Source organism: Chlorocebus sabaeus, chromosome 16, assembly GCF_047675955.1.
Source record: "Chlorocebus sabaeus isolate Y175 chromosome 16, mChlSab1.0.hap1, whole genome shotgun sequence".
NCBI lineage: Eukaryota > Metazoa > Chordata > Mammalia > Primates > Cercopithecidae > Chlorocebus > Chlorocebus sabaeus.
The window spans coordinates 72,704,959-72,731,708 of NC_132919.1; the positions used below are offsets into that span (position 1 = coordinate 72,704,959).

A 26,750-nucleotide genomic window follows, 5' to 3' on the forward strand; every position below is an offset into this window, starting at 1 on the left:
AGGCCTCCCAGGACCGTGCAAGTGAAAAGCCCTGATGCTGAGGCTCTATTCAATTCATCGTCATTCCACCACAGCTGAGGCCCTTTTTTTTGTTTGTTTTACAAACTTTTGTAATGCAATAAAATATACTGTTTCAACTTATAAACACCACAGAACAGTGTCATATCAGTCACAAAATTACTGGCACCTTCCCTTGGCAACTTGCCTTTGGAAAGAAATGCAATGGGCCCATTTCTCACTATGGCAAATGTTTCCTGAAGCAAATTAGCCTTTTTTACTAGAAAGATTTGACCTAAAACGAAGCAACCCAGCCCCCAGCATACATTTGGTGTGTTGAGACCATTGTGCCAATAGGGTCACTTGTTTCATGCATTTTCTTGCCCATGCCAAAGGTCAGAACTAGGAAAAGCAGGGCAGGTCATATATAAACTATGTAAGTTTCTTGGTCTCTTTGTACTTTAGCTTCCCCATTTGAAAAAACGAATGGATCTTTTTTTTTTTTTTTTTTTTTTTTTCTGAGACGGAGTTTCGCTCTTGTTGCCCAGGCTGGAGTGCAATGGCACAATCTCGTCTCACTGCAACCTCTGCCTCCCAGGTTCAAGCGATTCTCCTGTCTCAGCCTCCCAAGTAGCTGGGATTACAGGCATGTGCTACCACGCCCAGCTAATTTTGTATCTTTAGTAGAGACGGGGTTTCTCCATGTTGGTCAGGCTGGTCTCAAACTCCTGACCTCAGGTAATCCGCCTGCCTCAGCCTCCCAAAGTGCTGGGATTATAGGCGTAAGCCACTGCGCCCAGCCCAATGAATGGATCTTAAGACATACTTTTCAGAGTTCATAATGGGCTTATACCCAGCTAACCAATAATTGTATGAGGTTCTTACACGTAAATAGTTGTTTACATGTATTCATCTTCCATTTCACTTACAACTTGTGTAAAAACTGCATCCCGTGCCAGGCCTGAAATGTTCCAAAGCTCAGTTCTGTGAGTAAATTGCAACCAAGATTCCTGCCAAAAAAGACACAAGCCAAAGAAGAAAAAAATATATATTCTTTCAGAACGTTTATCGCTTGCATTGATTCTAATTTGCATAGGATGGAACATAACCTCAATACTTTCTCTATGCACTAAAGAAATCTCACAGTGAAAGATACTGGCTTATGATTTATACTTTAACATTGCACTTGTGGTGCATTAGATACAAAACAGCAAATGCTCAGTAAATACTTACGTTAAGTGAGCTTTATTCCCTAGGACAGGATTTCACAACTTCAGGGCCATTGACTCTTGGACTATATAATTCTTTGCCATGGGGGTTTGTCCTGTACCTTGTAGGATATTTAGCAGCATTCCTGGCCTCTGCCTACCAGATGCCAGGAGGACACCCACAGTTGTGGCAACCAAAACTGTCTCCAGACATAGCCAAGTGTCACCTGGGTGCAAAATCACACTGGTTGAGAACCACTGCTCTCTGATGATTCACTATGATCTGTGTAGTAATTCTTACACTAATCTTTCCTAGGGACAAAGAGGATTTGCTATATAATTTTAGTAACTTAAAAATTTTAATCATATTTCAAAATGAATAGCAAAGGGGTTTATCATTAAGTTTTATTAAAGTTCTAAATGTAATCAAGTTATATTTGTAATTTACATAAAGTGCAAAAATGGTAGTGGTTCATATATATGTCTTTCAATAGGCTATATTTTATTGCAGGATAAATCTCTAGGAAAAGTAAAAGGAAAATATTGCCTTGATTAGTTATTAGATGTCAAATTAGTAGGAATAAATAGGAAGAGTTTACAGTAACATTAAATACATAGTTTTCGTCTAAACTCTAAACGTTTGGACTTGTATTTGAACTTCCCAGAGCCTCTAACCTTGCCAGTACCTCTCCTAGAGTCTCACCTTCATGGTTTTAATACATAAAATATACAACTATAGATCTTGATAGACTTTGGAATTAATTTTTCCTGAGAGCAGTAGACTTGATTAGATGACCTTTTTAGTCTCATCAAATCCTAGATTGTGAGCTCGAAGTTTTTATCTTTACATATAGTTTCTAATATTAAAAGGAATAGTCTCACCTTCCTAGTTTAGGTCTATTTTCCTAAGCCAGTTCAACATCAGAAGAAATAAAAGACATCCTTTCACATCATTTGAAAGGAAGTTACCCCTTTAACTAATACATAACTTTGAACTAATTCAAATCATATTAATACAATTAATTTCTATCATATTAATAGAAATTCTTTTTTGGTTATATATTGCTTTATTATTTCATGAAAGCAATTTCTTCAGTGATACAGTGATAGGGCAACAAAACAACATGGAACTGGATTTTTATTTTTCAGATAAAAACAGGTGTAGTCAACACCCATTCTTAACTCCAGTTGACTCTTATTTCCATTGATTCCAGCTTGTCAGCTTGTCCCTCCCTCTTTACCTGGGTGGTGTAATGTTGTCTGGTTGATGTCTCCACCTCTAGTCTTTCCCTTCCTAAACCATCCTGCACACAGTCATGAGATAAACTCTCCAGAAGTGGCTTGCAAAGACCAGCATCTCCTAGGAAATTACTGAAGATGCAAATTTTTGGTCCCACTCTGGACCAACTGAATCAGTAACTGCGAAGGTAGAGTGCAGAACTGAGTTCTAACGTGCCCTCCCAGTGATTGTGATGCAGCTGTATCTCACAGCACTGCTGTGATAACACTGGTCCGTATGATGGCTCCTTAACTTGACATTCAAAGCTGTAGAAGATCTGGCTCTAATTTCCTACTCTCCCTCCTTGTACTCTACAGGTACTCATGGCATTCCTCAAATACTTTCCTGTGTTTTGCCCTTCTCCCATTTTCCTTTTGCAAGTTTAGAATCTTTTCCCCAAGATGTTTGTCTGATGTTACGCAACGGCCCTTCAAAGTCCTATTCAAATGGCATTGTTCTAATAACATCTTCCTGGGTCCAAATTGAAGTCGATCTCCTCTCTTCTATGCTCCAGAAACAATATATCCCTCCTAGAACCTACATCCATTTCTTCTTTTTAATGTAGTTATTTTTCATCCCATTTCTTCTGAGCATAGACTTCTTGAAAGCATGGACTAGGTCTTGTTCATCTGCATTGCCCACCGTGTTTAAAACTGACACATGGAAATAAATCGAACTCACATAGTTATAAAATAAATGAATAGCTGGCGCAGTGAGTAGAAGGAAAATGACTATTTTAAAGGAAATGTAGTTTTATTACTTCATGGCCTTTGTAGCACTTTGGTATCTACCTGAGGGTCTTTACACCCACTTTCCTTAAGCCTTCTACGTTTGAATCTGTTTGCAAAAAAGCATCACTAATGAGCTTAATGAGGATTAATGACATACACACCTCTGAACCATGGACAAAGGATAAAAATCAAGCTTTCATAGCAATGAACATAGTATCTTCTTATCTCTAAACAGACAGAAATACCATGCAGGTATCCCTTCCTTGGTAACACGGCTGAGGACATAGTTTATTTGGTAATTAGTGAAGAGTTAGGGGCATTTCTGATATACTTACTTGCTATAAACACTCTAGCTATACCACTTAACCATCATTTTAAACATCTGTTTTAACATAACAATTCCTGAAATGAAATCTTGAATACCAGGCTATTCTTTTGGTAGCTTAATATTCTTGATAATATTATTTATATAATTCAGCTGCTTATTATTTAATATTTAAATGTTAATTTAATTTAGATTAAATTATCAAAAAATTCTGGATTAATGATATTCAAATTAATGTAGGTGGTCTATATTTTCTTCTCCTTCAGGCAACAATCTGAAGTTAACTTTAATTCCTTTCATTCTACTAAAGCAACTTTTTCAAATCTTTCTTTTTTTTCTTTTTTTTTTTTTTTGACAGAGTCTTGCTCTGTTGCCTAGGCTGGAGTATAGTGGCATGATCCTGTAACCTCTGCCTCCTGGGTTCAAGTGATTCTCCTGCCTCAGCCTCCCGAGTAGCTAGAATTACAGGCACCGGCCACCATGCCTGGCTAATTTTTATATTTTTAGCAGAGACAGGGTTTCACCACGTTGGCCAGGCTGGTCTCAAACTCCTGACCTCAGGTGATCCTCCCGCCTCAACCTCCCAAAGTGCTGAAATTACAGGCGTGAGCCACCGTGCCCGGCCCTAAATCTTTTTTGTGAAGGTCAGATAGTAAATATTTTAGGCTTTGTGGGCCACATGTGGTCTCTGTTGCATATTTCTCTTTGTTTCTTTTCTTTTTCTTTCCCAGTCCTTTAAAAGTGTAAAAATCATTCTTAACTTGATGGGCTATTTAAAAACAGACTGTAGATTAGATTTGATCTATTGGTTGTAGACTGAATATAAGATGATATGTGAACACTTTTTATAAAACAAGGTTCATATGGGTATCAATCACTGCTCATATCTTATTACCATGTGAAATTTTTTCTGTCTGTATTCTGTCTATATCGTTAAAAAACTGAAAATGCATAGAAGATATTAATGCTAGAGATTGGCTGAGACCCTATACAAACTTACAGAGTTGCAGAATTGTATTGCTGAAAGAAATCTTAGAGATTATCTAATTTGAACCCCTTATTCATTTTACAGATAATATGACTAAAAACTAATAAACATGATTAACTAACTAACGTACAAATACTGGAGGGATAGCAGGCCTTCAAATGAATCCTTATGTAATTCAGTCAAATAATTTTCATTGAGAATTCTGGAAAATGAAAAATTATTTTCTAGATCAAAATGCAAACTATAACTATTTGCTACACAGGATTAACTCTTACATGTGGAGGAAAGCTGGGTGATGGTAATTTCAAGATGGTGGTATCTGCTCTGCTTTCATTCAAACCTTTTCTTACATTTTCCTTTCTGTGTCCATCTCTCTCCACCACCACCACCACACACATACACACACACACACACACACACACAAGCACACCCCTACCCACTCTTCCCACCAAATTATCTATTTAATGCCTCTTCTCTAGATCACAAAGTCCCTGTTCGAATCCAACTCTGGGTGGCACCAGTATCAGCAGAACTTCCATTTCCTCCTCTCTTTTCCCAAACCTTGTTATAAAAGCCCCACATGGAACCATGTCAGGGCTGCAAGTGAAGTCATTCGACTTTTTTCTCCCATTAAAAATATTTGAGTGCATAAAGCACACATAACATAAATGTTGTTTATATTTTATTTTATTTTATTTTATTTTATTTTATTTTATTTTATTTTAATTTCTGAGACAGGGTCTCACTCTATTGTCCAGACTGATCTCAAACTCCTGGGCTCAAGTGATCCCCCTGTCTCAGCCTCCCAAGTGTTGCAATTACAGATGTGAGCCACTGCACCTGGCCAAATATTCAGTTTAATAATTATAAAGCAGATACCCATATACCATCATTACCAAAGATCATTGCTAGCATCCCAGAAGCCCCAGGTCCTTTCCAATCACAGCCTCCTCTCTAACCCTTATAGATATCCACTATCCTGACTTTTGTAGTAATTTTCTTGTTTTTAAAATGTAGCTCCGGCCTGGCACAGTGGCTCATGCCTGTAATCCCAGCACTTTGGGAGGCTGAGGCAGGTGAATCACCTGAGGTCAGGAGTTCGAGACCAGCTTGGTCAACATGGTGAAACCCCATCTGTACTAAAAATACGAAAATTGGTTGGACATGGTGGTGGGTGCCCGTAATTCCAGCTACTTGGGAGGTTGAGGTGGGAGAATCACTTTAACCCAGGAGGCGGAGGTTACTGTGAGCCGAGTTCGCGCCGCTGTCCTCCAACCTGGGCGACAAGAACAAAACTCTGTCTCAAAAAATAAAATAAAATAAAATAAAATAATATAATATAAAATAAACTGGTAAAGTAAAATAAAATGTAGTTCTGGCTGGGCACGGTGGTTTACACTTATAATCTCAGCGCTTTGGGAAGCCAAAGTAGGAGGATTGCTTGAGCCCAGAAGTTCGAGACCAGTCTGAGTAATACAGCAGGACCTCATCTCTAGACAAATTTTAAAATTAGCTGGGCATGTTGGCGCACACCTGTAGTCCCAGCTACTGGAGAGGCTCAGATGGGAAGATTGCTTGAGCATGGGAGGTCCAGGCTGCAGTGAGCTGCGTTTGCACCACTGCAAACCCTGTCTCAAAAATAAACTAAATAAAATAAAATGTCATTTTACCTATTATATGTCAGTCATAAACAACATATTTTAGCTTTGCCTCCTTGAACATTATATAAAAGAAATCATATTACACATATTATTTTCTGTATTACTTCTTTCACTCAATAATCTGTTTGTACATTTAAGATGTGTGTTGCTGAGGTTGATTCATTCCAAGACCTGTGTTGTGCTTTCAATAAGGTAGTTACTAGCTATATTTGGCTACTGTTAGTGACTGAGGAACTGAATCTTTAATTTACTCATTTTAATTATTTTTAAATTTAAAAGCTGATACTCAATGCAGTCATTAGAAAATTTATTGGGTATATGATGCTACTTTTTCAACTGCAAATTTTACAAAATCTAAATATAGATTAAGGTGTTTTGTTTGTCTGTCTGTTGGTTTTGAGACAAGGTTTCACTCTGTTGCCCAGGCTAGAGAGCAGTATCACAATCACAGCGTACTGCAGCCTCGACCTCCCAGGCTCAAGTGATCCTCCCACCTCAGCCTGCCTAGTAGCTGGGACTATAAGCACACACCGTCATGCCTCGCTAATATTTTTAATTTTTGTAGAGACATGGTTTCACTGTGTTGCCAGGCTAGTCTTGAACTACTGGGTTCAAGTGATCCTCCTGCCTATGCCTCCCAAAATGCTGGGATTACAGGCATGAGCTACCTAACATCCAGCCAGGTTAAGTATTTTTATTATTATTATTTACTTTTCTCCCTAGACTGCTTAGCAGAACAGATTAAGTTTTTGTGATAAGAATTTAGCAACCAAATTTAGACTTCAAAGAGTTAGTATGGAAAAAAGAATGTAAACTCCCCAATTAATTTTTATACTAACAACATGTAGAAATGATACCACTTTGGATATTTCGAAGACTTAGTATGAAAATAAAATATCTCATTAATAACATATATAATGACTGCATGTTGGAATGATAATATTTTGGATATAATATATTCACATGTTTCACCTGTTTCTTTTTTAGTTTTATTTTTTAAGTGACTACCAGAAAAGTTAAGATTATGTATGTGGCTTGCATTATGTTTCTAATCAATAATAGAAGTATTAATAATACTTCTATTCAGTATACACACACATAATAATACTTTTAATAAGTATTAATAATACTTCTATTATTATATAAAGTATTAATATGCTTCTATTATTATATAATATAATAATAGAGTATTCCATTGTATGATTATACTGCAATGTATTGATTCATCCACTGTGGACAGATACTGAGATTTTTCTAGTTTTTAGTTATTACAAAGAATGCTACTTTGAACATTCTTATACTTGTATTCTGATAATACTTTTCCTGGGTTTCTCTAGGATATAATAAGGGTACAAAATTGTTTTCCTAAAAAGTTGTGGCAGATTGAGAACATGCCAAGTCTCTAACCATCCAACCTCTAGCAAATCTCTAAAAATTATAGAACAGAAATAATTTAAAAATCCACAATCTTAACTCAAAATGTGGAAGCAGCTCTACAAATGATCGCCTGTCAGAAATACCCAAGAACTACCGACAAGTTATTGGTTGGGACTGTGGAGTGGGAGAAACCAGAGGTACATCAACCACATATCCTTCCTTGGGCCAGGCAGCAAAGGTGTCTTCCTCCAGGCAGGAGCAATTGGTGTTAGAAAGGGGGCAGGGTCCTGCAGCCCTGGAGGAAGAGTGTACACTCCCTTACTAGCCATCTCCCACACCTTCGTATTATCAGAAGACTCCATCTGGAACACAAGCCCCAGAATCCCATCTCTCCTTTAGAGCTAGGAAACAGGATTGTCTAGTTCCAGCATTTTTTTTTTCTTATCAATAAGATATCAAACTAAGGGTGGGGGAAACTATTTTAAAGTGGTCATAACTCCTCTTCTTACATGACTATGATTGTCATGTGTTTCATTTTTAATTTAGAACTCATGTATAGTTTGTCTATATAAGTTGAACTAATGATGTGACACATAAACTGTTGTGAAAAATGCCAGTTACTGGCCGGGGGTGGTGGCTCACACCTATAATCCCAGGGCAGATCACCTGAAGTCACGAGTTCGAGACCAACCTGGCCAACAAGGCGAAATCCCGTCTCTACTAAAAATACAAAAAAATTAGCCAGGCATGGTGGTGCACACCTGTAGTCCCACCTACTCTGCAGGCTGAGGCATGAGAATCGCTTGAACCCGGGCAGTGGCAGTTGCAGTGAGCCAAGATGGCGCCATTGCACTCCAGCCTGGGGTGACAGAGCAAGACTGTCTCAATTTAAAAAAAAAAAAAAAAAAAAAAAGCCAGTTACTTTGAATGTAAGCATTTTTTCCAAAATCATGTATGTGTCTAATTCCTTCTATAAATCAATAAGAAAATGATTTTAAAAATTCAACAAGATCATGGACAGAGGACAGAAAACTCAGAGAAGAAACACAAATGTTCAATGAACCTATAAAGATATTTAATTAAATTCATAAGTAATCACAAAAATTCAAATTTAGATGGGATACCTTTTATTCACCCATAACATCAACAAAAAGTTGTAGAATACCCAGCAGTGAAAAGTGTGGGGAAGTGAATGCTGTCATACTCTGTTGACCATAGTGTAAGTTGGCACAACATTTTCGACAGCAATTAAAATTTCATATCTACATAGGCTTCACCCCAACAATTCCATTTCTAGATATGTATTCTACAGAAATACTTGCCCATGTTCACAAAGAAGCATGCATTTCATTGCAGCGATGCATGTAACAAGAAAACTAGACATAATCTAAACATCCATCAATGGGGAAACTATTAAATAAACTATGATACATCCATACTATGGAGTATTATGCAGGAGTTTAAAGTGAATGTGGTAACCCTCTAAGTACTGGGAAGTAAAGAAATCTAAGACATATCATGAAGTGAAAGAATCAAGTTACAAGACGTTACCATTTATGTGAAGAAAAAAGATTTTTAAAGCCACACAACAAATCTATTTTACTTTATGTAAATATGTATGTAGGCAAATGGGGAAAAGTCTGGAAGGTTATATACTAAACACAGAGTGTTACCTCAGGGATGAGGGAGTAGGACACAAGGAGGGTTTTTGTTATAGCTGTTATTTCATTTTTATACATTAAGAATGTAATCATGGGCTAGGGATGGGGCTGGGGGCTGGGATTACAAAATGCCTGTAATCCCAGCACTTTGGGAGGCCAAGATGGGAGGATCACTTGAGCCCAGGAGTTTGAGACCAGCCTAAGCAATATAGGGAGACCCTGTCTCTACAAAAAAATAAAAAATTAGGTGGGCATGGTAGCATGTACCTGTGGTCCCAGCTACTTGGGAAGCTGAGATGGGAGGATCACTTGAGCCTGGGAGGTGGAGGCTGCAGTGAGTCATGATTGCACCACTGCACTTCAGCCTGGGGAACAGAGTGACATCCTGTCTCCAAAAAAAAAAAAAAAAAAAAAAAAATATATATATATATATATATATATATATAAAAAACAAAGTATTATTTGTGTGATAAAAAATAAATTTAAATTGACTCTTATTTTAAAGAGAGCCTACCAAATTTAATTTTAAAATAACCACAGGATTGCAATCAACAGAGGTTGATTTGGGGTATGGAGGGGAAGCATGTTTTCTCAGAGGTACTGACCTCAAAATTCTATACCAGGAAGGATCTTACAATGCAGTTAGTTTTTTTTGTCATATTTGGAGAGAATATACACAGTTTCTCAGTCCAACTGTATGCTTTTCATATATCTTCACCAATGTAAGATATATAGCTTCCTTGGACATTTCTGTGAAGAAACACAGTTCATATCCTTGAATAGGTAGGAAAAGAATGAACAGGATAAGTAAAAGAATCATGGCAACCTTGTGGGGGATATTCAGAAACAGAGAATAACACCTGCTTTCTAATTTCCAGCGCTGTCAGCTTCCCAGTCTGCACAATAAACCAAGAAATAATGCGGGGCCACTGGCACAAATGAGGCATCTCCCGGAAGCTTAACTTCCTATCCATCCCATCTCTTAGACAGATAATGCCAGTTAATTACTTTGAATGTAAGTATTTTACCCAAAAACACTTATGTGTCTAAACTAACTCCTTCTACAAATCAAAAATGGTAAATACTTCAACAGAAAACTGGGCAAAAGCTTATCATTATTAACAAATAAGAAGAAAGAAACCCTATGCTGGGTAATGCCAAAGCTTTGGCCCAGTGCCCTCTGTTGAAACATCCTAGGCCTTTTCTTTCCACTCCTATCACAACCAATCTGATTTAGCCCCTTCACACTTTACCCCTAGATTTTGCTAGACCTTTCTATTTTGTCTCCCTGAATTAAGCTTTCCCCTCTAGGGCACTCTACATATGGATTCTAAAATAATCATCTGCATGTCTACACTTGAACATTATGCAAAAATTAAAATAATCCTCCTGTTTTAATCATCTAATCTCTTTTGGATGGAAATTTTCAATGGCTTTCCATATGTCATTGTGTAACTTTTAAACTCCCATACCTGATAATCAAAGTTTTATGTAATTGTTTCTTCATTGCTCCCTCACCTGATTCTTTGCAGCCAGATTGGTTTACTAAATTCTCACCATATCTGTAGCCATGCCTTTGCCTAGACTGTACTCCCATTTTTTTCCTTATTTAACAAATTATAGCTACTTTTTAAGCCCCAAGTAAAGTTTTAGCTTATCCAGATTTCTCTTACCTCCAAATCTCAAGATCCCAGTTTCTGGTGAATTCTAGCACCGATGGTCTGCATTATCTTTTAGTACCTAATTATATATACCTCCTTTTTTATGCCTATTCTCTTTCTTCCCTCCTATCATTTTCATGTTCTAGGGACAGTAGCATACTTGGCTCTGGATTGGACACAAAATGAGTGCTACATATAGAAAGCCAGTGACAAAGATGAGTTTTGGACATAACTAAAGGACTGAGTCATCATGTTAACAGCCAACACTCCTACATATGCTAGGCACTGATGAAGTGTTTCATATATTCACTCACCTAAATTTCACAACAATCTTATGAAATGGTGACTAGCATAATCCCCAGTTTAAAGATGAGGAAATTGAGTTACAGAGCAGAATAACTTGCTCAGGGTCACCAAGCTAATAAATGACAGCCCTGGGTTCAGACCCAGGCAGCCTGGCTCCAGAATCAACTCTTAACCATTTAGAACATCATCACAGAGATGGGGAGAGGGACAGGCTGCTGTGAAGAGGGTGAAGTGAAAATGGGAGGAGAGCAGCGGTTAAGCAATGACGTGATGGGGCTAAATGAAAACGGATAAGAAAACAAGTAAGAGCAATCACAAGTAAAAGACTGGAGAAGGGGCCTAATAGTAAAGGATAATGAGGAGAAGGAAGAGATTACAGGCAGAGGTGAAAGCAGAAAGTTAGTTGTCAGTATAGCTTGGGGAGATAAAGAAGGCCCAGGAAGGCCTCCAGGAAAAGGCTGCCGTGTGAGGCAGGACACAGAGGACAATGGAAGAAAGGTGATTCTTACAAGATGGTGAAGGTGCCATTGTAGGTGTTGGGCTCTGGCAGGGGCACTCAGCGGAGCCTGTGCTTTGGGCTGAGATCAGTACATGACCGCATCTCATCTCCGAGGTACAGAGCTCACATATGTTGGTGCTTGTGGAGGCCTTCTGTTCCTCTGGTGCATTTAAAGCCTTATTTTGGGGGTAACTTTCAGACCACATCAATGAATCCTGAGTAGATTCTAGTTCAGTAGATGGACCTGTGACTTCAGTCAGGCTTCGATGCAGAGTCTGAACCTGGTCTGCACAAGGAGCTGTAGTCTTCTCCAGGGCTGTAGAATGTCCAATCTTTGCAGTGGGTTCTGGAGTGATGGCAAGCCCCAGGTCTGGAGGCTGAGTTGAGGTCTCCCCCATGGTTGGAGGTGGTTTAACCTCTATAGTAGGTTCTATAGTTATGGTAAGCTCCATGTCCAGAGGTTGAACTGTGACTTGAGTCAGGTTTGAACGCTGAGCCTGACCCTTGTCTGGAGGTGGAAGTGTCACCTCAACGTGCTCTGGAGGAGGAGCTGTAGTCATCAGGGCTGTAGAAGTTTCAACCTCTGTAATAGATTCTGGAGTGATGGTAAGCCCCAGATTCAAAGGTTGAACTGTGACGCTGGGTGATGTTGGATGCTGAGCTTGATCCTGGCCTGGTGTTGGCACGGACATCTCATAATATACAGGAGGTTGAGCTACAACCTCCTTACGTAGCTCTGGAGACCAAGTTAGGGTCTTCTGCATGGTTGGAGAAGGTTAAACCTCCATAGTGGATTCTGGAGCTAAGGTAAGTTTCAGATCCAAAGGTTGAACTGTGGCTTGAGTCAGGTTTGAATGGTGAGTCTGAACCTGGTCTGGATGTGGAAGTGTCACCTTAGGGTGCTTTGGAGGAACTAGAGTCTTCTTCAAGGGTGTAGAATGTTCAACCTCCATAGTGGGTTCTGGAGTGTTAGTAAGTCCCAGGTCCAAAAGTTGAGCTGTAACGCTGGTTGACATTGGATGCTGAGCTTGATCCTGACCTGGCGTTGGAACTGTTACCTCTTAATATACTGGAGGTTGGGGTACAACCCTAGGAGGCTGAGTTGGGGTCTCCTGCGTGGTTGGAGAAAGTTCAACCTCTGTTGTGGATTCTGGAGTGATGGTAAGCCCCAGGCCCAAAGGCTAAACTGTGACACTGGGCAGTGTTGAATGCTGAGCTTGATCCTGACCTGGTGTTACCTCATAATGAGCTTGAGGTTGAGCTGCAGCCTCTGTAGGTGGCTCTGGAAGCTGAGTTGAGTTCTCCATGGTTGGAGAAAAAGAAACATGGTTGTGGAGTTGTGGTAAGTTCCAGGTGCAAAGGTTGAACTATGACCTGTTAGGTTTGTGTGCTGGGCCTGAACCTGGTCTGGAGGTGGAAGCATCACCTCAGAGTGTTTTGGAGGAGCGGTAGTCTTCCTCAGGGTTGTAGAATGCTCAGCCTCCATAGTGGATTCCGGAGTGATGGTAAGCCCCAGCTCTAAAGGTTGAAATGTGACACTGGGTGATACTGGATACTGGGCTTGGTCCTGGCCTGCTATTGCAACTGTTATCTCATGCGTTGGAGGTTGAGCTGCAACCTCCTTAGGTGGCTCTGGATGCTGAGCTGGGACCAGCTGCTGGCTTGAAGGTTCTACCTCCATAGGGGGCTCTGGAGTCTGCACTGTGGCCTCCTGCTGGGTTGGAGAAGGTTCTGCCTCCATAGGGGGCTCTGTAGTCTGAGCTGGAACCCCCTGCTGAGTTAAGAGATGGTTCCACCTCCTGAGGGAGCTCTGGAGGTGAAGATGGGGTCATCTGCTGGGTCTGAGAGGGTTCTACCACCACAGGTGCCTCTGAGGACTGAGCAGGGCCTGCCTGCTGGACTGGAGAGGATTCTACCTCTTTAGGTGGCTCTAAAAGCTGAATTGGGGTCTGCTGTAGGACTGGAGATGGTTCGACCTTCTCAGGTGGCTCTGATGGCTGAGCTGGTATCTCCCGCTGCGGTGGAGGACTGACCTCTTTGGTGGACTTTGGAGGATGACCTGAGGCTTCTTCCTGGGTTGCAGATGGTTCAACCCTTAGGGGTCTCTGGTGACTCAGCTGGGAACTCTTGCTGAACTGGAGAAGGTCATACTTCCTTTGGGGGATCTGGAGTCTGAGGTTGGGCTTCTCGCTGGGCTGGAGAAGACTCAGCCCCCTCAGGGGTCTGTGGATGCTCAGCTGCAGCCTCTTGCTGGGTTGGAGAGGGGTTCTCATTATTAACAGGTTCTGGAGATTGAACTGAAGTCTCCCATTGATCTGCTAAAAGTCCAGTGTCTTCTGATGACTCTAGAGGCAGAGGTGGGCCCCCATGCTGTGTGGTGCAGAAGGTTCTACATCATTACCTGGCCCTGAGAGCTGAGCTGTAGCCTCCTGGTGGATTGGAGAAGTTCCTACCTCTGCAGTAGGCTCTGTTGCTATGGTGAGCTGCATGTCTGGAGGCCTAATATTGACATTGGGCAAATCTGAATGCTGAGATTGGTGGTGACCTGGAGGTGAAACTGTCACTTCATGATGTGCTGGAGGCTGAGCTGGGGCCTCCTGCTGGGCTGGAGAAGATTCAGCCTTCCCAGAAGACATAGAAGGCTGAGCTGGCTGCTTCTGCTTACTGGGGGAAAGTTCAGGCTCCACAGGAGGATCCGGAGGCTCAATTGGGGCCTCCTCCTGGCTTACAGAAGGTTCCACTCCTCTGGAGGCTCAGCTGGGGCCTCCTGCTGGGCTTTGGAAGATTCAGTCTTCTTGGTAGGCTCTGAAGTTATGGTAATCTCCACATCCACAAGTTTAACTGTAACACTGGACAAGTTAAAAGGAGCTTGATCGTCACCTGGAGGGTGAATTGTCACCTCATGATTCGGTGGAGTTTGAGCTCCACTCTCCATAGAGGACTCTGGAAGCTGAGTTGGAGCCTCTTGCTGGGCCTCAGAATGTTCAACCTTCCAGGAAACTCAGAAGGCTCAGCTGGCTGTTCCTGCTCACTGGGGGAAGGTGCACACTCCATCAGAGGACCTGGAGGCTCAGTTGGGGCCTCCTCCTTGGTTGCAGAAGGTTCCACCTCCTCTGGAGGCTGGGTTGGGATCTCCTGCTGGGATGGAGAAGATTCTGCCTCCTTGGTAGGCTCTGAAGTTATGATCTCCACATCTGCAGGTTTCACTGTAATGCTGTAATGCTGGGCAAGTTAGAATGAGCTTGATCCTCACCTGGAAGGTGAACTGTCACCTCATGATTTGGTGGAGTTTCAGCTGCACTCTCTGTAGAGGACTCTGGAGGATGAGCTGGGGCTTCCTGCTGGGTCTCAGAAGGTTCAACCCCCCAGCCCCCACAGGAAACTCAGAAGGCTGAGCTGGCTGTTCCTGCTCACTGGGGGAAAGTTCAACCTCCACAGGAGGACCTGGAGGCTCAGCTGGGGTCCCTTGCTGGGTTGCAGAGGGTTTCCTCTCCTTAGGGCACTCTGGTGTCCGAGCTGGAGCCTCTAACTGTGTTGAGGAAGAGTCCATCTCCTTGGTGTGCTCTGGAGGCTGAGCAGTGGCCTGTTCCTGGCTTGATGTAAGTTCCTTACCTGGCTCTGGAGTTACCACAAGCTCCACACCCACAGGTTTGACTGTGACACTGGGCAAGTGTGAGTGCTGAGCTTCACTCCAACTTTTCAATGGAACATTTACCTCATGACATATCAATGGCGGAGCTACCATCTCTTCAGAGGCAGGTCGCTGCTGTGCTGGGGCCTCCTGCTCTGTTGAAGAGTGGACCCCCTCAAGGCAGAGCTGGGGCCTCCTGCTGGGTTGAAGAAGGTTCTCCCTCCTCAGGGAGCTGTGGAAGCTGCTCTGGGGCTTCTTCCTGGAGTGAAGAGGACTGGATCTCTTCAAGGGTCTCTGGATTTTGAGTTTCGGGCTCTAGACGGAATTGAGAAAGACTGACTCACTCACGGGGCCCTGGAGGCTTATCTGAGTTCACCCAGAGTTCTGGAGGCAGGCTGCCCGGATACAGTATATCCATACTTGAATCTAAATACTCATCCTGCAAAGTTTGTTTCTGACACTGAAGTTTTAATACAAATAGGTGTGGAGTTCCAACAACAACCTTAGCAAGCTTCCACTGCTTAGCTAGATCTTTCTTCAGGTTCTTGGGCAAAACAGTAAACTTGGTTGCTTTTGAAAATAGATTTAGAAACTTAGAAACCTTTAGACTTTTAGACTTAGAAACTTATAGACTTAGAAACTTAGAGACTTAGAGACTTAGAAACTTAGAAGCTTAGAAAAGCACACACCCAATGACCAGGTGGCCATCTAAAGCACCCGCCCAATGACCAGGTGGCCATCTAAAGCACCCGCCCGATGTCCGTGTGGCTATCTAAAACACCCACCCAAATTCCTGGAACTCAAACAGAAGAACAAGTCCGGGAAATACCCCGCGCGGGTTCAAACCAGGTTCAAACCAACCAATCAGAGTAAGACACACCCTGCTCGCACCATAGCTGGCTCCAATCATTTTAAACCTTAAGCCCTGTTTGAATCTCGCGCCTCAAGCTTTGTTTGAATTTCGCGCCCTGTTTAAACCGATGGTGTTTGCCTATATAAACTCCCTGTAACAAGCAATCGGGGTCCTTTGCCACCTTTGTGCGGAGGACCCTAGCGCGCTAGTAATAAATCTCTCTGCCGTGACTTCCGTGTGGAGTGGTCTCTTGCGGCGACCCCTGCCCTGGAAGGAATCTAAAAACTAGGTTCCAACACTTTTGAATTCTTATTTATTTTATTTTATTTTAAAATTGATTGACTGATTGATTGATTGAGACAGTCTCGCTCTGTCACCCAGGCTGGAGTGCAGTGGCTTGATCTCGGCTCACTGCAACCTCCACGTCCCGGTTCAAGCGATTCTCCTGCGTCAGCCTCCTGAGTAACTGCAGGTGCGTGCCACCACGCCCTGCTAATTTTTCGTATCTTTAGTAGAGACGGTGTTTCACCGTGTTATCCAGGATGGTCTTGATCTCCTGACCACGTGATCCACCCGCCTCGGCCTCCCAAAGTGCTGGGATTACAGGTGTAACCCACCGCGCCCCGCCTGAATTCTGACTATCTAGAGGTGGAAGAAGTAAAGTATTTAATCTGCCTGATGATCTGCAGCCTGAGCTAGATCTGCAGTTTGAACCTTACTTTTGAGGCGAAGAGGCCGAGCTAGGGTCTGATTCTGATCCCAGTTCAGCATTGGAACCACCTCTGGGAGTCATCCAGATCCTGGTGTGCTGCCGCTAACTGCTCTGGCCCCGGGGGCAGCTCTCCAGCTGAATCCGTGTCCAGGAATGGAACCAAAGTCTGGGTCAAAGTCTCAGTCGATTCCTGAGGCGGAGCTGACATCTGGGAGGAAGCAGAGGACCCCAGATAATCAAAGTCCCCCGGGTCTGCCGTTGGGGGGTGGGGGGGACGGGGGTAAGCGCAAGGGAAGATTCGGGTGGGAGATTGGGGGAGCGGGAAAACCAGGGCTCAGTCGGCCCCAGAGGGTCGGAAGTCGGCTGGAGCGGGTCCTGGACCCACTCCAGAGGCTGAGCCTCCTGAACTAGTAGCCACAGTAGTTGCCAACCTGAGGAGGTGCCGTGGGACCCAGAGGTGCAGCCGGGACACGACATGCTCTGGCGCCGCGCACTTAGCGGGAGGCATTCTGGCAGCCCCTGAGACGCTTGCGCCCTGACAACCGCGCGCCCCGCCCCGTCCTTTATGACACCTTTATTTACACTGCCTTTGTTAGGCTCAGGTCCAGATCCGCTCCGCGTCACCAGGGCGATCTTATCCCACAATCTCACCCAAACCCCGCTTCCCGTCCCACCCCACCCGCGAACACCCCTCCCTTCCCCTTAGCGAGAAAGGATTTGGGCCGCAGACCCGGGTGGTCCTGCTACTCCAGCCGCCTGTTGTGGGGTGTGGTGGGATAGGGACGCGGCAGAGCTTCCCAAGGAAGTCACAGGACCTCGGGATATTCACAAGTGCTAGTCCCATTCTGGCAGCCTGAACTCCCTCCTCCAAGCTGAAATCCGAGAGATACTCTTCTACCTCCTCTTGGCCATACTGCTTCCAGGGAGAGCAAATGACCTGCAAAACGTGCACCAGTTAGGGTGGCAGGCAGGATGTACATTACAGTCATTTATTCCAAAATGTCGCCATTTTCGCTAAATTTTTGATATCTTTTGTTGCATGTTTGATAATTAATTCACCACCCGATTAGGAAGGAGCTGTCAGGGAATAAGCGAGGACTCCAAATTTTCTGTAGGAGAGGTTTTGGGGAGTGGGCAATTCAGTCTGGGGGAGAAGGCTTTAGTCCGAGTGAAGAGCCCTTTGCACTAGCCTAGAAGGAGGCTGAACTGTCATCCTGCCTTGACTCACAACCATTACCCTAGAAGTTACAGCACTACTCTTCAGAGGTCTACCCTGTGTGCACACATGGAGAAAACACTTAGTTCGTGAAAGTCAACATGTTAAATTCTTTCCTGAAATGTGACTGTAACTAGAACCCAGCTGACTTCCCCACAGTCATTCTCTGAGACTGAGTCTCACTCTGTCGTCCAGGCTAAAGTGCAGTGGCCCAATCTCAGCTCACTGTAACCTCTGCCTCCCTGGTTCAAGCCATTCTCCTGCCTCAGCCTCCTGAGTAGCTGAGATTATAGGTGCCTGCCACCATGCCCCGCTAATTTTTTTGTATTTTTAGTAGAGATGGGGTTTCATCATGTTGGCCAGGCTGATTTTCAATTCCTGACCTCAAGGGATCTGCCCGCCTTAGCCTACCAACGTGCTGGGATTACAAGTGTGAGCCACCATGCCCAGCCTCCCCACAGCCATTCTTACCTATTTTATTACTCATTGTCTGGCACAATCACCAGCATGTGAACTCCAAGGTGTTTCATCTTATTCCAGTGCCTAGCATAGGCATATGGTGCATAGTAATAGCGCCAGAGATTTTATTTTGGATACACCTGACATTTATCAATACCAAGTGTGCAAAGAAAAGAGATTATTTCAGTCTTCCCATTCAGTAGCTCCTGCTTGAGTATATGACCTGAAGAACACGTAAGAAGAACCCACCACCCATCCCCCTCCCCAAGTTCCTAACCCCTGTTAAAAGAAGAAATACACGTACCTCTATAAATTTCATAAGCAACTAAAATAACTAGAGGTTCATCTGCATTTATAAGGTTATTTGGGAATGCAAGTATCTACTGAGTGTTAATTCTTGAAATAATTTACACATTCCTGTGGATTTCTTACATCACCAATTCTTTCTTATATGTCTATTCATTTAAGTGTAGTATATGATTATATTCATGAAATTCAAATGATACAAATAAACTCAAATCTATTTGTATTAGAAATTAGTAAGAATTAACAGTAAAGTTAATTCTTTATTGATTTGTTTATGCACCTTCCTCTATCGCTGGTTTATAAGCTCCATAAGTGCTAGAGGAAACCATATCTTATTCTTTTTTCATTCCCAGAACCAAGCACAGTTCTTGGCTATAATAGAGGATAGATGATCTGTTGATTGAGCAAATGAATAAAACAATAAACAAATAAAAAATGAAATTACTTCTGGCAAGGCACGGTGGCTCACGCCTGTAATCTCAGCACTCTGGGAGGCCGAGGTGGGCGGATCACAAGGTCAGGAGATCAAGACCATCCTGGCTAACATGGTGAAACCCCAACTTTACTAAAAATACAAAAATAAAATAAAAAATTAGCCGGGTGTGGTGGCGGCCGCCTGTAGTCCCAGATACTCGGGAGGCTGAGGCGGGAGAATGGCATAAACCCAGGAGGTGGAGCTTGCAGTGAGCCAAGATCATGCCACTGCCTTCCAGCCTGGGCGACAGAATGAGACTCCATCTAAAAACAAAAGAAAACAAAACAAAATTTAAATTACTTTCTCCAACTGAAGAGAAGGAGAAATGCTTGTAGGGAAGGAGAAATGAAGACTGATTTTCACATGTTGAGTGCTGCTGGGAAGACTGGCCTGTATCATGCGTCACGGTGGAGCTTTTCTGGACAACCAGGATGCTTCAGAAGGACTCTGAGCCGCTGGGTGGTACAGACGCTTGTCACCTTGGATAACCTTGCCACGGTTCTTGTTGTCAACAATTTCCCTTCATTTCACTGAAAAAAACAAAGCCTTCTCAGGTGCCTTAGGCCTTTCCTTGATTTTATTTTAAGACATTATTCTCTTTTCTGTATTTGTAAAAGGCAAAAAACACAGAAACTAGGTATATGTGCTAAAGTAGAAAAGAACACTTAAACCAGATAACAGTGGGGGTCAAGTAGTAACCCCAGGCTCTGAGTTCAGTAAATAAATAAATCTAATATGAATTACATTTCTCCTCTCACCTGTCTATTGAGTTGTAGAACCTTTCCTTCATTACTGTATCAGTGATGAGCTTTATGCTGTGAAATTCTCAAAACCTAAAGCTTATGAAATGGTCTCAAGATCCAAAGAGCACTAAAAACTCATTACTTACAAAATGATACCAAGTAACTGTTTCATAATTTTTTTTTTTTTTTTTTTTTTTTTGAATCTCAGTCTGTCACCCAGGCTGGAGCACAGTGGCACGATCTTAGCTCACTGCAACCTCTGCCTCTCAGGTTCAAGTAATTCTCCTGCCTCAGACTCCTGAGTAGCTGGGATTACAGCACGCACCACCACACCTGGCTAATTTTTGTATTTTTAATAGAGATGAGGTTTCACCATGTTGCTCAGGCTGGTCTTGAACTCCTGACTTCGTGATCCACCCACCTTGGCCTCCCAAAGTGCTGGGATTACAGGCATGAGCCACTGCGCCCGTCCTGTTTCATAATCTTTACCGTATCTTCATAATATTTGAATGGCTATGTGAAATAGTCACAGGTTGGAAACAAATCATAGTCCAAAAGTTAAATAATACCTCACAGGTAATCATTTCAGTTACAGGAAGTGGAACCAGGACTGAAGAGGATTTTTTATGGGTTCAGAATGGGAGAGTGTGTGCTGATTGGTTTCTGAGTATGCCAAAAAGGCTAAAAGAAAGGTACCATTTAAAGATGGGCACAGCGTAAAAAAACAATTAGGGAAGGGTAGGCATATGTAAAATAGGCAAAAGGCGGGGATCAATCAGAGGCAAGTGTGCCAAACAAAAAGAGAGGACAGATTTGTCCATGGATTTATCCAAGACTTGTAGCTTGGCTTTCAGGCTTTAAACTGTCTGGTTTGGAGGTCAGCTTTCACAGGGACCCACCCCTGTCTGCCTAGGATTTGTCTGCCTCCTGCCGCTATCAATACCTTAATTTTAAAATATTGCTTTAAAAATGCTGACAATCATCTGAGCCTCTAGCAAGTCATGATCTTTTTGCTGGTGGGGCGTCTTGCCTCAATGTCACGCCTGCTGACTGATTAGGGTAGTGGTTGCGGAAGGGTTGGGTGGCCATAACAATTTCTTACAATAAGACAGTTATGTTTGCCACATTGATTGGCTCTTCCTTTCACAAAAGATTTCTCTGTACCATGCATTATTGTTTGATAGCATTTTACCTACAGTAACTCTTTTTTCAAAATTGGAGTCGATCCTCTCAAACTCTGCTGCTGCTTATTAACTAAGCTTATGGAGTATTCTAAATTCTTTGTTGCCATTTCAACACTGTTCACAGCATCTTCACCAGGAGTAGATTTCATCTCAAGAAACCACTTTCCTTGCTCATCCATAAGAAGCAACTCCTGGCCTGGTGCAGTGGCTCATGCCTGTAATCCCAGCACTTTGGGAGGCTGAGGCAGGCGGATCACCTGAGGTCAGGAGTTCGAGACCAGCCTGGCCGACATGGTGAAACTCCATCTCTACTAAAAATACAAAAATTAGCCGAGCATTGTGGCATGCGCCTGTAATCCCAGCTACTTGGGAGTCTGAGGCAGGAGAACCACTTGAACCCGGGAGGCAGAGGTTGCAGTGAGCCGAGATTGCGCCACTGCACTCCAGCCTGGGGGACAAGAGCCAGACTTCATCTCAAAAAAAAAAAAAAAAAAAAAAAAAGGAGCAACTCCTCATCCATTCAAGTGTTGTCATGAGATGGCAGCAATTCAGTTTCATCTTCAGGCTCCACTTCTAATTCTAGTTATCTTGCTATTATCACAACATCTGCAGTTACTCTCCACTGAAGTCTGAACTCCTCAAAGTCATCCATAAGCACTGGAATCAATTTCTTCTAAATTGTTTTTGTTGTTGTTGTTGTTGTTTTTGAGATGGAGTCTTGCTCTGTCACCCAGGCTGGAGTGCAATGGCACGATCTCAGCTCACTGCAACCTCTGCCTCCTGGGTTCAAGAAATTCTCCTGCCACGGCCTCCCAAGGAACTGGGATTACAGGCACTCACCACCACGCCTGGCTAATTTTTGTATTTTTAGTAGAGACAAGGTTTCACCTTGTTGGCCAGGCTGGTCTCAAGCTCCTGACCTCAGGTGATTCACTTGCCTTGGCCTCTCAAAGTGCTGAGATTACAGGCATGAGTCACTGTACCCGGCCTAAACTCCTGTTAATGCTGATAATTTGGCCTCCTCCCATAAATAATGAGTATTCTTTTTCTTTTCTTTTTTTTTTAAGATGGAGTCTTGCTCTGTCACCCAGGCTGGAGTGCAGTGGTGCAATCTCGGCTCACCACAAGCTCTGCCTCTCGGGTTCACGCCATTCTCCTGCCTCAGCCTCCCGAGTAGCTGGGACCACAGGTGCCCACCACGCCCAGCTATTTTTTTTTTTTTTTTTGTATTTTTAGTAGAGATGGGGTTTCACCATGTTAGCCAGGATGGTCTTGATCTCCTGACTTCGTAATCCACCCGCCTTGGCCTCCCAAAGTGCTGGGACTACAGGCATGAGCCACTGTACCCGGCCAAGAGGAATCACCATCTATGTCAGCAATAGCCTTAGAGAATGAACTTCTGAAGTAATAAGACTTGAAAATGGAAATTACTCCTTGATCCATGGGCTATAGAACAGATGTTGTGTTAGCAGTATGAAAACATTGATCTCCTTGTACATTTCCATCAGAGCTCTTGGATTAACAAGTGCATTGTCAATGAACAGTAATATTTTTAAAAGAATCTTTTTTTCTGAGCAGTAGGTCTCAACAGTAAACTTAAAATATTCAGTAAGCCATGCTATAAATATGTGCTGACATCCAGGCTTTGTTTTTTCACTTGTAGAGCACAGGCAGAGTAAATTTAGCATGATTCTTAAGGGCCCTAGGATTTCTAGTAAGGTAAAAGAGCATAAAGTCACCACCTGCATTAGCCCTTATCAAGAGAGTCAGCCTATCCCTTGAAGCCAGGCATTGACTACTCTCTAGCTATGAAAGTCCTAGGTGGCATCTTCTTCCAATAGAAGGATGTTTCATCTACTTTGAAAATCTGTTATTGAGTGTAGCCACCTTCATCAATGATCTGAGCTAGATCTCTCGACAACTTGCTGCAGCTTCTCCATCAGCACTTGCTGCTTCCCTTTACACCTTTATGTTACAGAGATAGCTTCGTTCCTTCAGCATCATGAACCAACCTCTGCAAGTTTCAAACTTTTCTTCTGAAGCTTCATCGTCTCTCTTAGCCTTCATAGAATTCAATAGAGTTGTGACCTTGGTCTGGATTAACTCTTCATCCAAATGAACTCTTCATCCTCAGCACCCAAGTATATGACTCATAGGCAGTTCCACTGCATAAACAAAAAACACAAAATGAGGAAACGCAGAGCAAAGTACCAGACACTGCAAGTGTTTCTGGAATAACTTCCCTCCTGGCCTGGTCTTTGCAATCCAGATTGTCAGTTGCTGGGGAAAATAACTTTCTGTCATACAAACATCCGAGGAGCAAGGAGCGTAGGAGGTCTGGGACCATGGTTCAGGGTGGATTAGAATCAAGCACCAAAAAGCTTAAAGGAATTTCTGCTTTCCTTTGTTTATGGTGATTTACCAAAAGGCCTTTGAGGAAGTAGTTCTGCCTTTGAGACCTTAGAGAAGCAGACAAGCTCCTGCAGTTTTCCTTCAAGATTTCTCTCGGTTCTCCTCCTTGGGTCTGATTATTAAAAGACATAACCATCTCTGTGGCTTCTGTTACTTCCATCTTGGTTTCTTCTTTTCTAGCAACTGTGTGGATTTGACAACCAGCAATTACAAGAACCTGAATGAAAGCAGGTCTCTTGCGCCAGTTATATTTCCTGCACTCTAGTAAAACAAAGCTCCTCGTCAGTCTGGCGTAGATGATACTCCCACTCCCGCCTCCACCCCTGCTCATCATAAAAGGATCCCTTGGATAGGGCTTTACAGCTTTCAGTACACTTTCACATGTTCAAGTCTTAAAGGCAGGGCAGGCAGAGCTCATGCAGAGATGGGGCCGTCCCGGCACCCACTGCTGTCTCTCCCCCGCCCAAGCCCAAGCACGATGCTGAGCTCAGTGAAAGTTTAACGATACTTTAGATTGATGGATCCCCTTAGTTTTCCAAACACTTTCTCAGAATATCTCATCTGATCATCATATTAAAACACAAAAAAATTAGGCTGGCTGCGGTGGCTCACACCTGAAATCCCAGCACTTTGGGAGGCCGAGGTAGGTGGATCACCTGAGGTCAGGAGTTCGAGACCAGCCTGGCCAACATGGTGAAACCCCGTCTCTACTAAAAATACAAAAAAAAACTAGCCAGGTGTGTTGGCAGGTGCCTGTAATCCCAGCTACTCGGGAGGCTGAGGCAGGAGAATCACTTGAACCCTGGAGGCAGAGGTTACAGTAAGCCGAGATCGCATCACTGCACTCCAGCTTGGGCAACAAGAGTGAAATTCTGTCTCGGAAAAAAAAATAATAATAAATACAAAAAATGAGCTTGGCATGGTGATACAAAAGTAATGCAGTTTTGCTAATGCTTTTAATGGCAAAAACCACAATTACTTTTGCACCATCCTAATAGTTCTTTAAGGTTGGCAAGGTGGGAATTCACATCCCATTTCAAGGATGAAGTAAACTGAAGCTCAGAGCACTGAATGATTTTCCCAGGCCCCCTTGCAGTGTAACTCTTCTGAGAAGATCTCATCAGAACTTCAACTCTGCCCACCACCAATAAGAGAACAATAAGAGCTAACATTTATGGAATGGCTCGCCTGGTGCAGGCGGTGCTTAGCGCCTCATATGTGCTCCACATCAGCAGGTGGAAAGGAAGTGGTTATCTTTATGCACTGTTGGATTCCCAAGGATGTCAGTCCAAACGCGCTTCTTGGGCACCTATCCTGGGCCCAGGAAAGTAGTTTCGGAAATACAGAAAACAAGAACTAGTGGCATTTACAGTACCTACTGTGAAGTTAGTGAGGCAAGATGAAATCACATGAGGCAGGTGTGGTGGCTCATGCCTGTAACCCCAGCCCTTTGGGAGACTGAGGCAGGTGGATCACCTGAGGTCAGGAGTTCGAGACCAGCCTGACCAACATGGTGAAACCCCATCTCTACTAAAAATACAAAAATTAGCTACACATGGTTGTGGGCCCCTGTAATCCCAGCTACTTGGGAGGTTGAGGCAGGAGAATCACTTGAACCCTGGAGGCAGAGGTTGCAGTGAGCCGAGATCATGCCAGTGTACTCCAGCCTGGGCAACAGAGTGAGACTCCATCTCAAACAAAAGAAAGAAAGAAAGAAATCACATGAAAGCAATGAACCACACGAACCTAATCTATGGGTAAGCAGGCTGTGGTGTCATGATGTAGATTAGGTTATATCCACTGTTCCCAGCTCAAACTCTCTCTAACTGTCTTTTTCCTCTACTCCACACCACAACAATCAACAGAGAAGGCTTCTGTGACCACATGCGTGGAGGTTTGCCTCCACATACCAAGGACCGGACAGCAGCTGGGTGTCCTCTAATTCAGTTCTGACACTATATACATGGAGATAGTGTCAGATCCCACAGGCTGGGGGTTCAGTGTCCAATACTGCCCCACTCCCACACCAGTCGCAAGTCCAGGCCTCCAGAACTTTTGACCAACAGGCTTCAAGTTAGGCTTCCCATGACCCCTTTTCGAGTTCAATTAATTCACTGGATCAGTTCACAGAACTCAGGGAGACACTTAAATTTACTGGTTTATTAGAAGGTATATTACAAAGGATACAGATGAAGATGATACAGAACGGCTGGGCTCCCAATTAAACTCCACCCTTAAGCCTGGAACCATGGCCCTAGATGAAAACAGCTGACCCCATTTTTCCACCCAAATGTTGCCTTTTTTGGCCTGCCCTGCCCTATCCTGTTTCCATAAAATACTTCAGGTGGCAGAGCCACACAAGCGGCTGAGCATCAAGACACAAGCTAGCTGAGCTGTAAGCAGAGAAGCACCTGAGCGTCGGAGACTATGGATAGATGCAGCTAACTTCAGATGGTGCAGCTTCCGAAAGGGGCCCAGCTGGAGATGGCCAGGCTTCAGGGAAAGATCACCTTCCCATCCCCTTTCCAGCCTTCCTTTCCACTGAGAGTCACCCACCGCTCGATAAAGTCTTCCTCATTCATCACCTTTTTTTTTTTTCTTTTTTGAGATGGAGTCTCACTCTGTCTCCCAGGCTGGAATGTAATGGTGCGATCTCGGCCCACTGCAACCTCCGCCTCCCGGGTTCAAGCAATTCTTGTGCCTCAGCCTCCAGAGTAGCTAGGACTACAGGTGCACACCACCACACCTGGCTAATTTTTGTATTTTTAGTAGAGGCGAGTTTTCACCATGTTGGCCAGGCTGGTCTCAAATTCCTAACCTCAAGTGATCTGCCCACCTCTGCCTCCCAAAGTGCTAGCATTACAGGCATGAGCCACTGCGCCCGGCCATTCATCACTTTTCAAACAGTTCATGTGACCTTATTCTTCCTGGATGCTGGACAAGAATCTGGGTGCCAAGAGGGCAGGGGCTCCCACTCTGACCCTCCACTGAGCTGGTTGGCACTTGGCCACCCCTGGATGGCCGGACTGAAAGAGCATTGTTTGTAACATGCTTGGACGCTGTGCG

At 43.5% G+C, this 26,750-nt stretch overlaps 3 pseudogenes; all 3 read right to left on the reverse strand.

Annotated features, from left to right (window-relative positions):
• Positions 1-11,353: 11,353 nt before the first annotated feature.
• Positions 11,354-12,709, reverse strand: LOC119618244 (leucine-rich repeat-containing protein 37A-like; annotated as a pseudogene).
• Positions 12,710-14,418: 1,709 nt separating this feature from the next.
• On the reverse strand, positions 14,419-16,234 carry LOC140708725 (leucine-rich repeat-containing protein 37B-like; annotated as a pseudogene).
• Positions 16,235-16,843: 609 nt separating this feature from the next.
• On the reverse strand, positions 16,844-17,535 carry LOC140708726 (leucine-rich repeat-containing protein 37B-like; annotated as a pseudogene).
• Positions 17,536-26,750: the final 9,215 nt, after the last annotated feature.